General features: G+C 41.4%; 1 protein-coding gene across 2 annotated transcripts in view; it reads right to left on the bottom strand.

The window, feature by feature from the left end:
- The window catches only part of KCNQ3 (potassium voltage-gated channel subfamily Q member 3), a 191,400-nt gene that overhangs the window by 130,752 nt on the left and 48,248 nt on the right, over positions 1-12,400 (bottom strand). The window lies entirely within an intron of this gene.

Genomic DNA, 12,400 nt, shown 5'->3' on the forward strand with positions numbered 1-12,400 from the left:
AATAATAATATTGCAGCACTCAGCTTGCTGTTCCCTGCCACTGCTTAATAAATTCTCGTTATTATATTAAGGAAATCCAAGAGTGTGCATGTTCTGTAATTAGTCATCTCTGTGCCATGTGGCATAGCTAGTCCTTACAATCTCCCCAGTGATACAGATGTTAGCAGGGGAGCTTACAAATGCATTCCCCTTTAAAGGCAGACTCTATACATTTCATTTCTTTTAATTATCCTCATTTTTAAATATATTAAATAACAGTACCTCTCACATCTGGTCCTCCTATAATTTTATCTAATAGCTCCCCACACCCTCAAAAGGGAAACCTTTCACTTTAATTGCATATTAGAGCTTATTTTCAGAGAGGCATACACCTATTTATTAATTGAGCTATTTCCTCTCTGAGACAAAGCAGTCCAGCATTCACTGAGTTAAGTGCAGGGTAGCTGCTGCCACTGTCTGTGACACATTTAGTTTCTCAAAAATCTATATTCCCCAAATTCCCCTGAGTAAGTCTATGGCCTCTCTACCAGCATTAGCCCAATGATGGAAAATGGGATTTTTGATACAAAAAAAGTCATGTTTGGGCTCTGATTTCTACTCTTGTAGCTCCTTCAGCTAAGCTTACATCACTGCCAGTGAGATATATGCCTATTTATCAGTAAAGAAATAGAGAGAGCCTGACAATGTTGGAAAATCTGGTATGCTATAGAATACCTGGCAATGCAAAGCATGATTATATATGCAAGCAACTCCTAAAAATACCACAGCTCTTAACAGAGGGTTCATTACCTAGACAGATGAAGCAGGTTTTTCCCAAGACAACCAACATCTATAATAAAGGAAAGAAATTAATTCTGCTTATTTTGACTAAAGAGAGGGGAGGGAAGAGGGAAGAGGGAAGTGAAGAGCAGCCAGGAAAGAGACACTAGATAAAAGGAATGAAACAGCCCCTGGTGAGAAAATTGTCTTATTAGGTGTTATAGGCTCATTGGTGCCTGTATGATGTCTGCATCTGAAACTCCTGCCAGAAAGTCTGCAGCACTCAGAGTTCTGTACATTACTGACTGATTTCCTGACAGATGACATCAACCACCTGTGTCCCCATGAGGCCACTCTGCCCAGGTGTGCTTCTCACAGCCTCTTCTAGAGAACTGGCTGAACTGGGTGTCAGTCAGAAGCTCCTGGCTTGGAGGAGAAATGGCAAAAACCCAATGAAGCATCACAGGCTGATGTGATGGGGCCCAGCATGGCCAAAAATGCTCTTAACAAGAGGAGGAGGTGCCCTCATGCTGCCACAAGGTCATGAGTCATTTCCTAGGCAAAACCAGACACTGCTGCAGCCAAAAATCATCTCTGCCTTTAAATCTGTGCAATCCTTCCCAGTGGCTTCCCCAGGCTTTTGGACTTGCCTTTGGGCTTGGCCATGACAATGCAGTGCCCTTGAGGAATTAATACCTGCTCTGCTACCAGGAATGAGCAGCTGGTCTTCCACAAGGAGGGACTGCCAGCAAACAAAAGGATTTTCCAGCACGTCCCACTAAAACGACTTTTGGCAGGAAAATGAGAATCTTTCACAATGGAGCCATTTTTAAGGGATGCCTGTACCAATTTCCACAGAAACAAAACATTTGATTAAAATGCAAAAGGCAGAGAGAGACAGCACAAAGAGATTGGATTATAAACCCCCTCCAGCCACCAGGCTCTCCTTGGCCTCTCCAGCTTCTTGTGGGAATTGCTCACTTTGCATTCCCAGCCACTGCTGACCTGGAGAAGAGAGGGAGGGACAGGCTGTGCATTTGCTAAGTGAGGCCTCTTGCACTCCCCATCAACCCCAGGTGCTGTCACACCACCTGTGACACGATTCCACAGTTCCCACATGGAGATTAGGGTAATTTTCACTCTCCTTTTTCACCTAAGAAAGTAAAGCTTCGAGGTCAGGTCCATGATTTGAACCAGACAGAGCAGGAAGAGTTTCAGGTCCTGTCTCTCATCACCTGAGAAAACTCCCTCCCTACAAAGGTCCTTTAATTGTGATAAGAGGCAGGGAAGTCTGGCCTACCACAGACTTTTCCAAGTGGGAAATCACTTCTGTAATAGCTTTAGTTTCTTCTAGAATTATGTTAGCAATTAGATTTCGGTCCAGTCTGACTTCAGAATCACAATGTCCTTTCCAACCTTTTATAATTTTGCATGAACATAACCACTTGTTTAGTAATAGCCACAATTTCTCTTTATTTAACAAATTACATGAAATTTAAACAGTTTCTTGATTTGCTTTCTCCTCATGACAGCAAAACATCTCAAAGAAGAATTTTCTTTAAAAAACTTCCACTGTTGACCAATGATACAGTTTTTTGTCTGGGAAGGACTGCTCCTCAAGGTGCATTGGTATGAAGGGGCTCTGTGCTATGGCTCCTCCTCTGAGTGGGTTAGATCTCTGGTGTAGGGACAACACAGGGAATCTCTTCAGTAAATTTAAGGTATCCTAGAAAAGCTGAATTTACTGGACATTCAATGCACATTGTTTGAATTATACATGCATCAGGAATCCTGGTTTGACCTCAGGAGCAAAAAATGATTGGTTAACCTTGTCCTTCAGAGTATTCTGGAGTGAGGCTGAGAGCAGACAGAGAAATTAACAGTTTCAGTGATGGTAACCAGCTCCTCACTTCCCTTTTCTCATGTCTCCAGATATCAAATTATCACATGGCAGGGATGGGACCAAAAAAGCCACCTGGATGTAGAGAACCACTCTTTAAATACAGTATTTTGCTGCTGCACAGCTTTTTCTTATGGGACACTTCCTTGCCCTTTAAGCAGGTTATCTGCTGTCCATTGCAGCAATGCTGCTCCAAGCAAACCAGAGAACAGCCCCATCATACCAATGCTCACAGACATTTCCTAAAACCTGCCTAAATTTCCCCTTTAGTAATTCCAGCCCATTACAGATAATTATACCATCCTCTGTGATTCCCCTTCCTTCTTGCTGTTTACACTTCTCAGGGATGCATGGGTTGCCCACAGCAAGAACTTCACTCTGGCTCATTAACATTTAAAACCTCCAGCAAAATGTTTACAAGGTTACCTTTCTTTTAAGCCAACCTAAAGTATGAGTTTTACTGTGTGGTTGGATGTTGTGATAATTCAAAAATACAGACACTGACAGAAAAATGGAAGACCACAATAAAAGAGATAGAAATAGATTCCAGCATTGCTAAAATGAAGCAAAGGTTTTCTGTATTTTTATCTCTGAATTAGTTGGAGTGATTTCTATCTTAAAACTTACTTTACCCAGAATCAAATAAAGGGGGCATCTGTGCATTCTGGTCTGTGTTAAAGGTTTGCTGTGGTCAAGTTATACTCAGTATGAAGAATCAAGTCTAAATTGTGACATACACTGATCATTTTATAAAAAGAGACAAGATATTCTGTCTGCTCTGCTCCTCCTACCTCTCTGTGTGTTTCCTAATCTGGTGCAATCATAAACTCCTGTTGTTTTAGTCATGCAGTTTGCTAGCAAGGATATTCTGGAACAAAAGAAAAGCCCCACTGAGCCCCCAGGAGACACCCAAATTCTCTGTTTCAAGCTCTCCCATCAAAAATTAAAAAGAATACTGAAACCAGAAGCTTTTTTTTCTGTACAGATACTGTCCTGCTTTCCATAAATCCTTGAATGTCTGATGGCAGCCAGGTGTTCAGCTGTAAGATGAGAGTGCAATGAGACACCTGCACAGAGCAGACCTGTGCCAGAGCTGCAGCTGGCAGGTGCCCACAGCTCATCAGATGCCGCTTGCTGGGGCAGCAGTAAAAGCAAGGAGAAAGTTTCCACATTTGCCAAGGAAATCAAAGGGAGTGAAGCAAATAAACTGGGTCAGCCAAGAAAAGAAACAAGCACATGAAGGTCAGCCATGGGCCACAGGATGCTGAAGATGTCTGCTACCTGCTCAGTCAGCCACAGCCAAAACCCCAAAACCCTTCCAGCCTGGACAGCACTGCTCTGCACCTGGGCTGCACAAGCTGCTCATCTGCTGGCCTGTCAGTGGTAAAAAGGAGCCTTATTTTTGGAGACCACAATTCAGCAGTGCAACTTTAACTCCAATTAAAGGAGTATTGGAGTTAAATACAATATCCAAATATTTGCTGTATTTGGAGCAGACTTTCGTAAAAATAGGGTCTTTCTTAAAAAGTGGAAAAGAAGCATTATTTTTTCTGATTTAAATAGACACTGTGTAAGGTGTGTGGAAGAGTAAAAATAAATGATACCAAGGACTCAATTATTTACCCACATATGGGTGTCAGGTGCCACTGGAGATATCCAAGGGAGATCACATAATCTGGAGAGCTGCAGCACTGGCTGATTGAAGGACAAGATCAGGGTCTTCCAAAGGGGAAAACTGGGGGTAGCCATGATGCTCTAAAGCATCTCACATGGTCCATATGGCTGAAACTGATGCTGAGGGAGGAGATCACCTCACCTATCTATAAATGTCTGTGTCTGAGCAAATTGCCTTGGCTTTTTTTTTTAAAGGCTGTGAAGAGAAGCAGGTGCATGTAGATCACAGCTTTCACAGCTTCTCTGCCCTATTTTAGGGTGAGAGGAATATTCCCCAAAAGACCTGTTTCTCTTCATTGATTAGATGGGAAGCTCAGATGTGGGGTAGCCTAGCTAAAATTGGAATTTCTCAACTGCAAGAACATAATGTCATCTGAGCAGAGCAGTATTTGCTGGGGATGGCTATAAAGGTGAAGGCTCCTTCCTACATTCCCCTTCTAGCTGAAGAAAGGTTTGTGGAGACACAAGTTCAAGGTGTCACACTTGTCAGAGGAGATTTCTGCCTTTGCAAAGATGAATCCTGCCTTTGCTTTCACTCAGATGAATATTGCCTAAGGCTTGGGCTAAGCCTGGGGCAAGAAAAAAGTACCAAGAGGAATAAAGGTTTGTGAGGGAAAATGAGAAGTGCTGCTGCAGTGTCTGAGGTCCAGCATTATAAATTAAAGGAGAGAGTGTTCACACTCTGTGGTTCTAAGTGGGATGTGAGCTCACCCACATTTTAGGGTGGGAAATCCACAGGAAGCTTAAGGGAAGGAAAAAAGGACAGGAAAAAAAAAAGAGAGGAAACTCACATGCAAAGTGAAGTTTGGCTGCTCCTGAATATCTGTGTTCTGACCCTTCCAAAAGTTTGGGTCAAAGTTCAGAGTAAATCAGCTTTTTAATGGATCATTTAGTACTTACAAAATAGTAAAACATCCCACAGCATTAACTTAGCAGTGATTAATGTTCTATAAAAGATTTTTTCATGTATGGATATATCATGCAATATTTATCACAGCCCCACAAGTTGCTGGGTCATCACTTTTATGATGAACCTCCAGAGTCTCTCATCTCACATGGGTATAAATCAGGAATACTGTGAAAAGGAGGGTCATAATCTATTCCTCCCCTGTGTGGGAGGGTTATAGTGTTATTAAAATATTAAGTGTGTAATATTTCACAGTTTGGAACTTGGAAAATTAGTCTTGAGTCTTCTTCATAAAGAATTTAGTGAAGAGATGAGGAAGTTTCCACTTCATTTCCCTCTCTAAGAAAAGGAATGAATTTCCTTTCATTAGGGCTCCTAATCTGGAGTGTTCCTGCACTCTCACTATGGAGATTTAGTTAGAAAAGTTTAAAATGAACTCAGTAATTAACTGCCCACACTCTCCTGGTGCATTTTGGGGTTTACTAGAGAGGAGAATCATAACACTCCAATATGACTCCTGGGCAAAAGAGATCAATGTAAAGATACACATGTGAGGCTCACATCAGCCTTTCCAGTTGAGGAATTGCATGGAAAACTTGCAGTTGTACCATGCCTCAGTTTCCCTACCTGTTGTATGAGTAAACAGAGAAAAAAAAAAGTGGTTTAGGGTTCATTGCATAACTCCTCAAGGTTTTCTGTCACCTGGATATACAGGTAATTTTTTTTCTCCTGCAAATATAACCTTCTGAGATACTTAAAATTCAAACTTTCTCTATTTTTCAACATTCCTATATCTCAGAAGAGTGACCCTGAAACTATTAGCCTTGATACAGCTCAGGGAGTCAGGCAAGAATCTGCACAATGAGATCATTTCCCAGTGCAGTGTTAATTCAGTCCAGTTCAGAGAATGATGCAGATTTACCCACTCACCATTCCAAAAAGTAGCTGAGAGCATGTGTCAAAAATTTCCCCTGGCCTCCTAGTTATATACAAGATGAACTGTGTTGTAAAAGGATTTCCTGTGACCCCTTCCCTTATAAATCACTTTTATGATCAGTTTGCCTGCCAAACTCAGATCAGCAGCAGGAGAAGAAGGTGCTCAGAGCTAGAGGGAGTCACTTGGTCATGGCTGTTATCAGCTCTCAGGTCAAAGGGAACAGTGATGCTCCTTCCTTCCACCCTGGCTGAGGCACCCTGGCTCTCTGCCTTGATTTCTCAAGATCAGCTGTCCAAGGAGGGGACAAGGCTGTCATTCCATGGAGCTGCTGCCTGGACAGGCAGGAGCTGCTCTGCAGCACCTTCCCCATCTGCTCCTGGCTGAGCCTGCAGGGTGGGAGAGCCCAGGTGCCCCCCAGGGCTGCCAGATCCAGGCTGGGATTCCCAATGGAAACATCTCCAGCAGGGCTGGGAGCAACACAAAGGGACCCAGGGCAGCTGGAAGGGGTTCAGCTCACCCACTCTGGGATCTACAGCCCCACAGGGATGCTCCTGGGAATTTCACCTACCTTTAAGGGCTTGGATTTGTGTAGGCACATTCAGACCTGGGTCTCTGCTCAGTATGAGCGTAGACACCAAGAGCACACTACAGACATCCAACTTCTGAAGCTGAATCATAGCCCTGGGGCTCAATTCATGTGCCTAAATATAGGCTGCTAGTGCCATCTAGATGCTCTGAAGTGTCTGAGGACCTCTGAGCATGCCACATCCTTCTGGACAGGCAGCTGGAGCCTGGGCTGGATATCCCAAGGTAGCTCTGATGGCTCAGAGAGATGAATGATGTCCCCAGGATGTTTGGTCAGTGGAGTCAACACTAAAGGCAGTTGCAGAGCTATTCCTAAATTTTCTGTTTGAGCCCTTTCATGTTTCAGGCACTGTGAATTTAGTTACATATATTCACATATAAAGAAGGCAGATAAGCCTCATTTCATTTATTTTCCACAGAAGTTGAAAGCACTAGTCTGTGCAAGACAGGTTGGTAAAAATGAACTATTTCCTTTGGGTGTAAAAAAAAAAATACCTTCAGCAGAAATCAAAAAGGTTCCCAAAAAAAATGTTAAACTAATAACATCCCTTTACCTTCATCATGTCTCTTTTCTTTGTCTCACCCTTTCTTTTTCAGTGATGAAAAGGAACCGGAAAGAACAGGAAACAGATGCTGGGATCACAGGAGAAAGCACAGAGCTGCTGATAAAATGAAGGGGGGAAACTGTGGGAAGAAAATGCTTCTCTAAACCCTTCAGATCAATCACAACAACAAAAGTTTCCTTCCAGAGCCCACTGAATTCACAGCAGTGACTTCAACTGTCTGCTTGATTAGTGAAAATAATTTTTTCAATAAACTTTCAGCTACTTTAAGGCTCAGCTAAAACAACATTCAGACAAACTGATCTCTACCAACCTCATAAATGTGATTTCCAGGCTCAATGGCAGATCTACCTTTTGCTCCAAAAGTCCTTTTGGTTACAACTATTATTTATGGACATTGCAGCAAGCCAGACAGGGACTGTCCATTAAACAGGCAGTTCCCAAAGAATGAGTTTCACAGTCATGGCAGCACAGATGTCATTTGTGAGTTGTCAGCCACTGGTCCACAAAGCAGTCATAACTTTATAGTCAATGATCTGTACCAGGCTATTTTCTCCAGCTTAGTACCAAGACTTCTCTACCTCCCTTTGGTATCTCCAAGGAAAAACACAACTGTGAATATATCACAGATACATCAGTGGGTGAAGCTCACTTAAAGTACTTAATAATAATAATAATAATAGCAAGGAGCATTATTTAAAACCAATGTTGAAGCTTTCCACCAACTGGCAAGTACCAAAACAGTATCAAGGCACTGTGCAGGTATCCAAAGGCAGGGTGTTCACGTTTTTATTGCAAACTTCATTTCCTTCTAGTCTGTCACAAGTAAGCTTCCATACTCCAATGTTTGTGTGCTGCAAATGCCCATTGCATTGCAGATTGCATGTCTGCTCTCTGATCTGAGGGATCATGGATGGGAGGGAGGTTAAGGAGCTGCCACCACATCCTATGACCTCTGATAACAGAACCTGGAGTCTCAAAACTTGCTCTCTGTTTCCAGGCTCCCTACAAAGGCATCTGATCAGAGGTCACTATGCACTTAATTAGTCTCTTAAAAGGGGAAGATATCTTAAAATACACTGAAACATACAAGGGGCAATGTGTATGAGTAATAGAGTAAAATGAATGTGGGAGTGCCAGCAAGAGGCAAAGCAAACTCTGATGCTACATCCCATCAGCAATAAGCACAAGCCAAGAAAGAAATATATAAATGAAGTTGTTGGCTATTTGTTAGTTCAGAAAATGCCACATCCCTTTGCAAAGGTTTCTCCTCAGAGTCATTAGTTTTCCCTTTGCAACAAAATGAATGATGAGGCAGACTGAAAAACATTGTGTTCCATTCAAGAACAAGTGGTTAGAATTCATGATTAGGCTTGGTGAAGGGGAGAAATGAACATTTCTCCTTTGACAGGAGGGCTACTGCTCAGTTAAGGAGTAGAGAACACAGCCCATAGCTGCTTCTTGGGGTCTAGCAAGGCCTTGGTCCAGAGAGAAAAACAAAACTGGCACCATAATAATCAAAATTATTTAATTTAGATCTAGACAGGAAACAAAGCAATGCATTTGCAGAAGCATTTTTTACCTAATTCATGCTGAAGTTTCCATAATCTGGGTCCACTTCTTTCCCCAAGCTCCATAGTCTTGATCCCACAAATAAGAATTGCCTTGCTGATCAGACTGCACTTAGTATTGATTCCTAAAAGTTTAGTTCTTCTGATGTGTTTTAAAAAACTGGTATTTAATCAGGCTTAAATTGCATTTCCTAACCACTTCTTTCAGGAATTAATTAATTCACAGGTTGTTAGTATTTACTGCTCATTATTTGGGAATTATTTACTTAATGGTCAGTCCCTGGTTATAGCATAAAGAGCTTCTGCAGCAAACAATGGAACTGCCTTGGACACTGGAAATCACATCCATGATTTCTGATTTGTCTCAAATATGCAAAGAGTTTGGGACTCAGATCTCATGTTCCTCCTTCTGATTTCTCAGTATTGCAAAACATGGCCAATAAATCTCTTTGAAACATTTTGGTAAAAAAAAAAAAAAAAAAAAAAACCAAAAAGAAAAAACCCAAAGTTTTTCAAATAAAGGCACTATTACACAAAGGCAATGAATCTAAAGGAAAACACTGTGTCTGGATCTCTGCATAATGAATAATGGATTTGTTCTTTGTTCAAAAATCCTCTGTCCTGCAATGACTTTAATTTTTAGTAAGAGAGCTGGGTTTTTATTATACTGAATTTAAAAGCTATAAAATCAGATGTAACCTGATGTACATCTATATGTTATCTCAAATCAGGGTATAGTTGGCCATGAATATAGCAATGTGACAAAAGCTGCACTGGATTATGACACATTAATCCCTCTGTGAGAAAATAAATATTGTGCTACTGTTAAAGTGGATCTTATTCATGGAAATAAAAACAACCAATAAAGCATTCTCAGCCATGCATACAACTTAAGAACTCCTTGAATTTACTAATGAAAAAGAATAGAATATCATGATACAACTCATGCTTTAATTTCATCAGACCTTTTCATAAACTACAGAGAGGAAGCTCAACAGAACCTCTGAAAATCTGCTACCTCAGAAGTAATATTTGTCTCTGGTCTCAGTGTACATGTAAATGCCTCAGGATATTTGTGCTAGCCAGGAGGAGAAGAGCACAGGGTTGGCAGGAATTCCTTGAGACAGCCCAGCACAAGAAGTCCACAGATGATTGTGCCCTATTTACTGTTTTCTGCCACCTACATCTGCTCATGAGAACTACCTGCCTCTTCCAGAGAGACTGAGGTGCAGCTGCTAGGAGGTTTTCTGCCAAAATTTCATTTTCATGTCAAAATGGATTTCAATCTACCAAGGAGCCATTTCTTCCCATTTTTTTTTTCCCAATTTCTGTCACTTTGGGACTGAAACATTTTCAGGTTTGTAGGACAAAAAAGTTTCTTTTGCTTGGTAGAAGTCACTATGCTGCTTGTTTTCATACAATAGACTCTGAGCCACTCAGGAGATTCTGGTGACATTGTCATCTTGTCTGCACCACAATTACTCTCAGGAGTCCCCACATCCTCTCTGGGGCCCAAAGAGGTAAAAGATAAGTTATACCAAACAAACCAATGAAAGACTCAATGACAGAACCAGGTTTTTTTGCTTCCAGTTCTTTTCCAGATCACTTTTGTCCTAATAATCTTCCAGATGATTTCCTAATAAGCATAGCAGTGCTTATGTGTGGGCATTTGAAGATTCTGCTGTCTAAACTGACATTATAATATAATCCCATGGTTGGAGCACTAATACTCTTAATTGGCTTCTAAAAAGTGACTCTTATCTGTAGCAAGCCCATTTGCATGATTTAAGGTCAGGCTCTCTCTAACATGACCACCATCCACAGTTGCACACACTGAAAACTTGCTTTTAATATTGTATTTTCTCAAAGTCCATAACCCTAATCATTCTAATAAATATGATTTGTGCCCAGATCATCAATTTATTTTTTTACAGGATGCTCCTTCTGCTTTTATGCTGTTCTGGTTTTATTTGTTGAAGTTACTTTGGAGCAGAGGTCCAACATAAATAAATAACATGAAATGCAGTGTTCCTCTCTTATTAGATTTTTGGGCCTCTGGAACTCAAAAAATAAAATTATGTTATTATTAAATTTCTTATCTTTCTAATGCTTTATTAAGCCAAGCAAAGGAATATGTTGGAACAAACTTCTCTTGACATTTAGACATGCCCTGCAACAAAGGAAAACCAAGAATCCAGCAAAAAACCACAAAGACTCTTAAACTCACCTCAATGGAACTGCCCACCTCTGTAATCTAGAACAGCTGCCAGGGAAAAGTCCTGCTTAACTTTAATTCTTGTTTTTTCTTCACCTCCCAACTTTGACTATTGGTCATGTGTGGCTTGTGAGATTCCCTGGACAGAGACTGTGGTGAATATTTTACGCTGCTTCCACACTGACCAGTGGATCAGGTCTTTATCCTTAGAAAGGTCACTGGGCACTACTGCAATGAATCCAAGCAGCACTGCCAGGCATCCTAAAGTCATCTTCCTCTCTGTCATGGGCTGCTCTTTCTGTCTCCAATTTGAAAATTAGAACAGAGGGTAATGTAATAAAACTGCTGTACGAAACATCTTACGTGCCTTACAAGGAGTGATGGAAGCTGATTCCCTATTTCCATATTTTTTCATGTTGGCCTTGTTCCCATTTTGGGGATGGCAAGCTATCTTGGTGGTACACCAGAATTTATCCACATGGCCACCCCTTCCCAAAAGGGTTTTCTCAGGTTTTTCTCTCAGCTGATTTGGAAAAGAACTTGACAGGTGTCAGGGATCAAAATCCTTTTGGAAAGTTACCCACAATGGATTTCATAGAATCACAGAATGGACTGGGTTGGAAAGGACTTTAAAGACATCCAGTGTCAAACCCCTGTCTTCCACTAAACCAGGTTGCTCAAATGTCCATCCAACCCGGCCTTAATCACTCCCAAGGATGGGACACTTGAGTTGCTGCAGAGGCAAATGAATGTTTTTGTGTGGTTGCAGCACTTGCACCCAATTCACCTGCACTAAAATGGAGACTTCAGCACAGTGATTTCCTCTTAGACCCCAAGAAAGGTCACTGCAGACAAACACAAAACTGTTTTACGCTGCCACAACCTTGCCCAGGGCTCTGAAATGGTCCAGAAGAACAATAGAGTTCCATACTCCTGTTGGAAGCAGAGTCTGACCTCTCCAATGTCCACTGCAATCCAGGAATGCAGTAACTGATTTTATGGTGTGCTCTGCACAGATGGGGATAATAAAGAGTCAGAGGGAGTCAAGTGTGCAGCTCCCTCCACTGTAAATGCACTTTCTTAGTTTATCCTTTCAGGCATATCTCAGCCTTGTAGAGGTCTCTGTGCAAGAAAAATGGGAGGCAGGTACTGCTTTTGCATAAGAGCATCAACTTCAGAAGCCCCATAAATACACACAGGTGAGAGTAAGAAATATCTGTATTCTCCTTTCCAAGAGAATGAAATGCAACAAACAAAGGCCTAATGTTTACAGCTAAATGCTCTTCCCT

This window comes from Agelaius tricolor, unplaced genomic scaffold, assembly GCF_023055355.1.
Source record: "Agelaius tricolor isolate 1412-34295 unplaced genomic scaffold, bAgeTri1.0.p SCAF_2, whole genome shotgun sequence".
Taxonomy (NCBI): Eukaryota; Metazoa; Chordata; class Aves; order Passeriformes; family Icteridae; genus Agelaius; species Agelaius tricolor.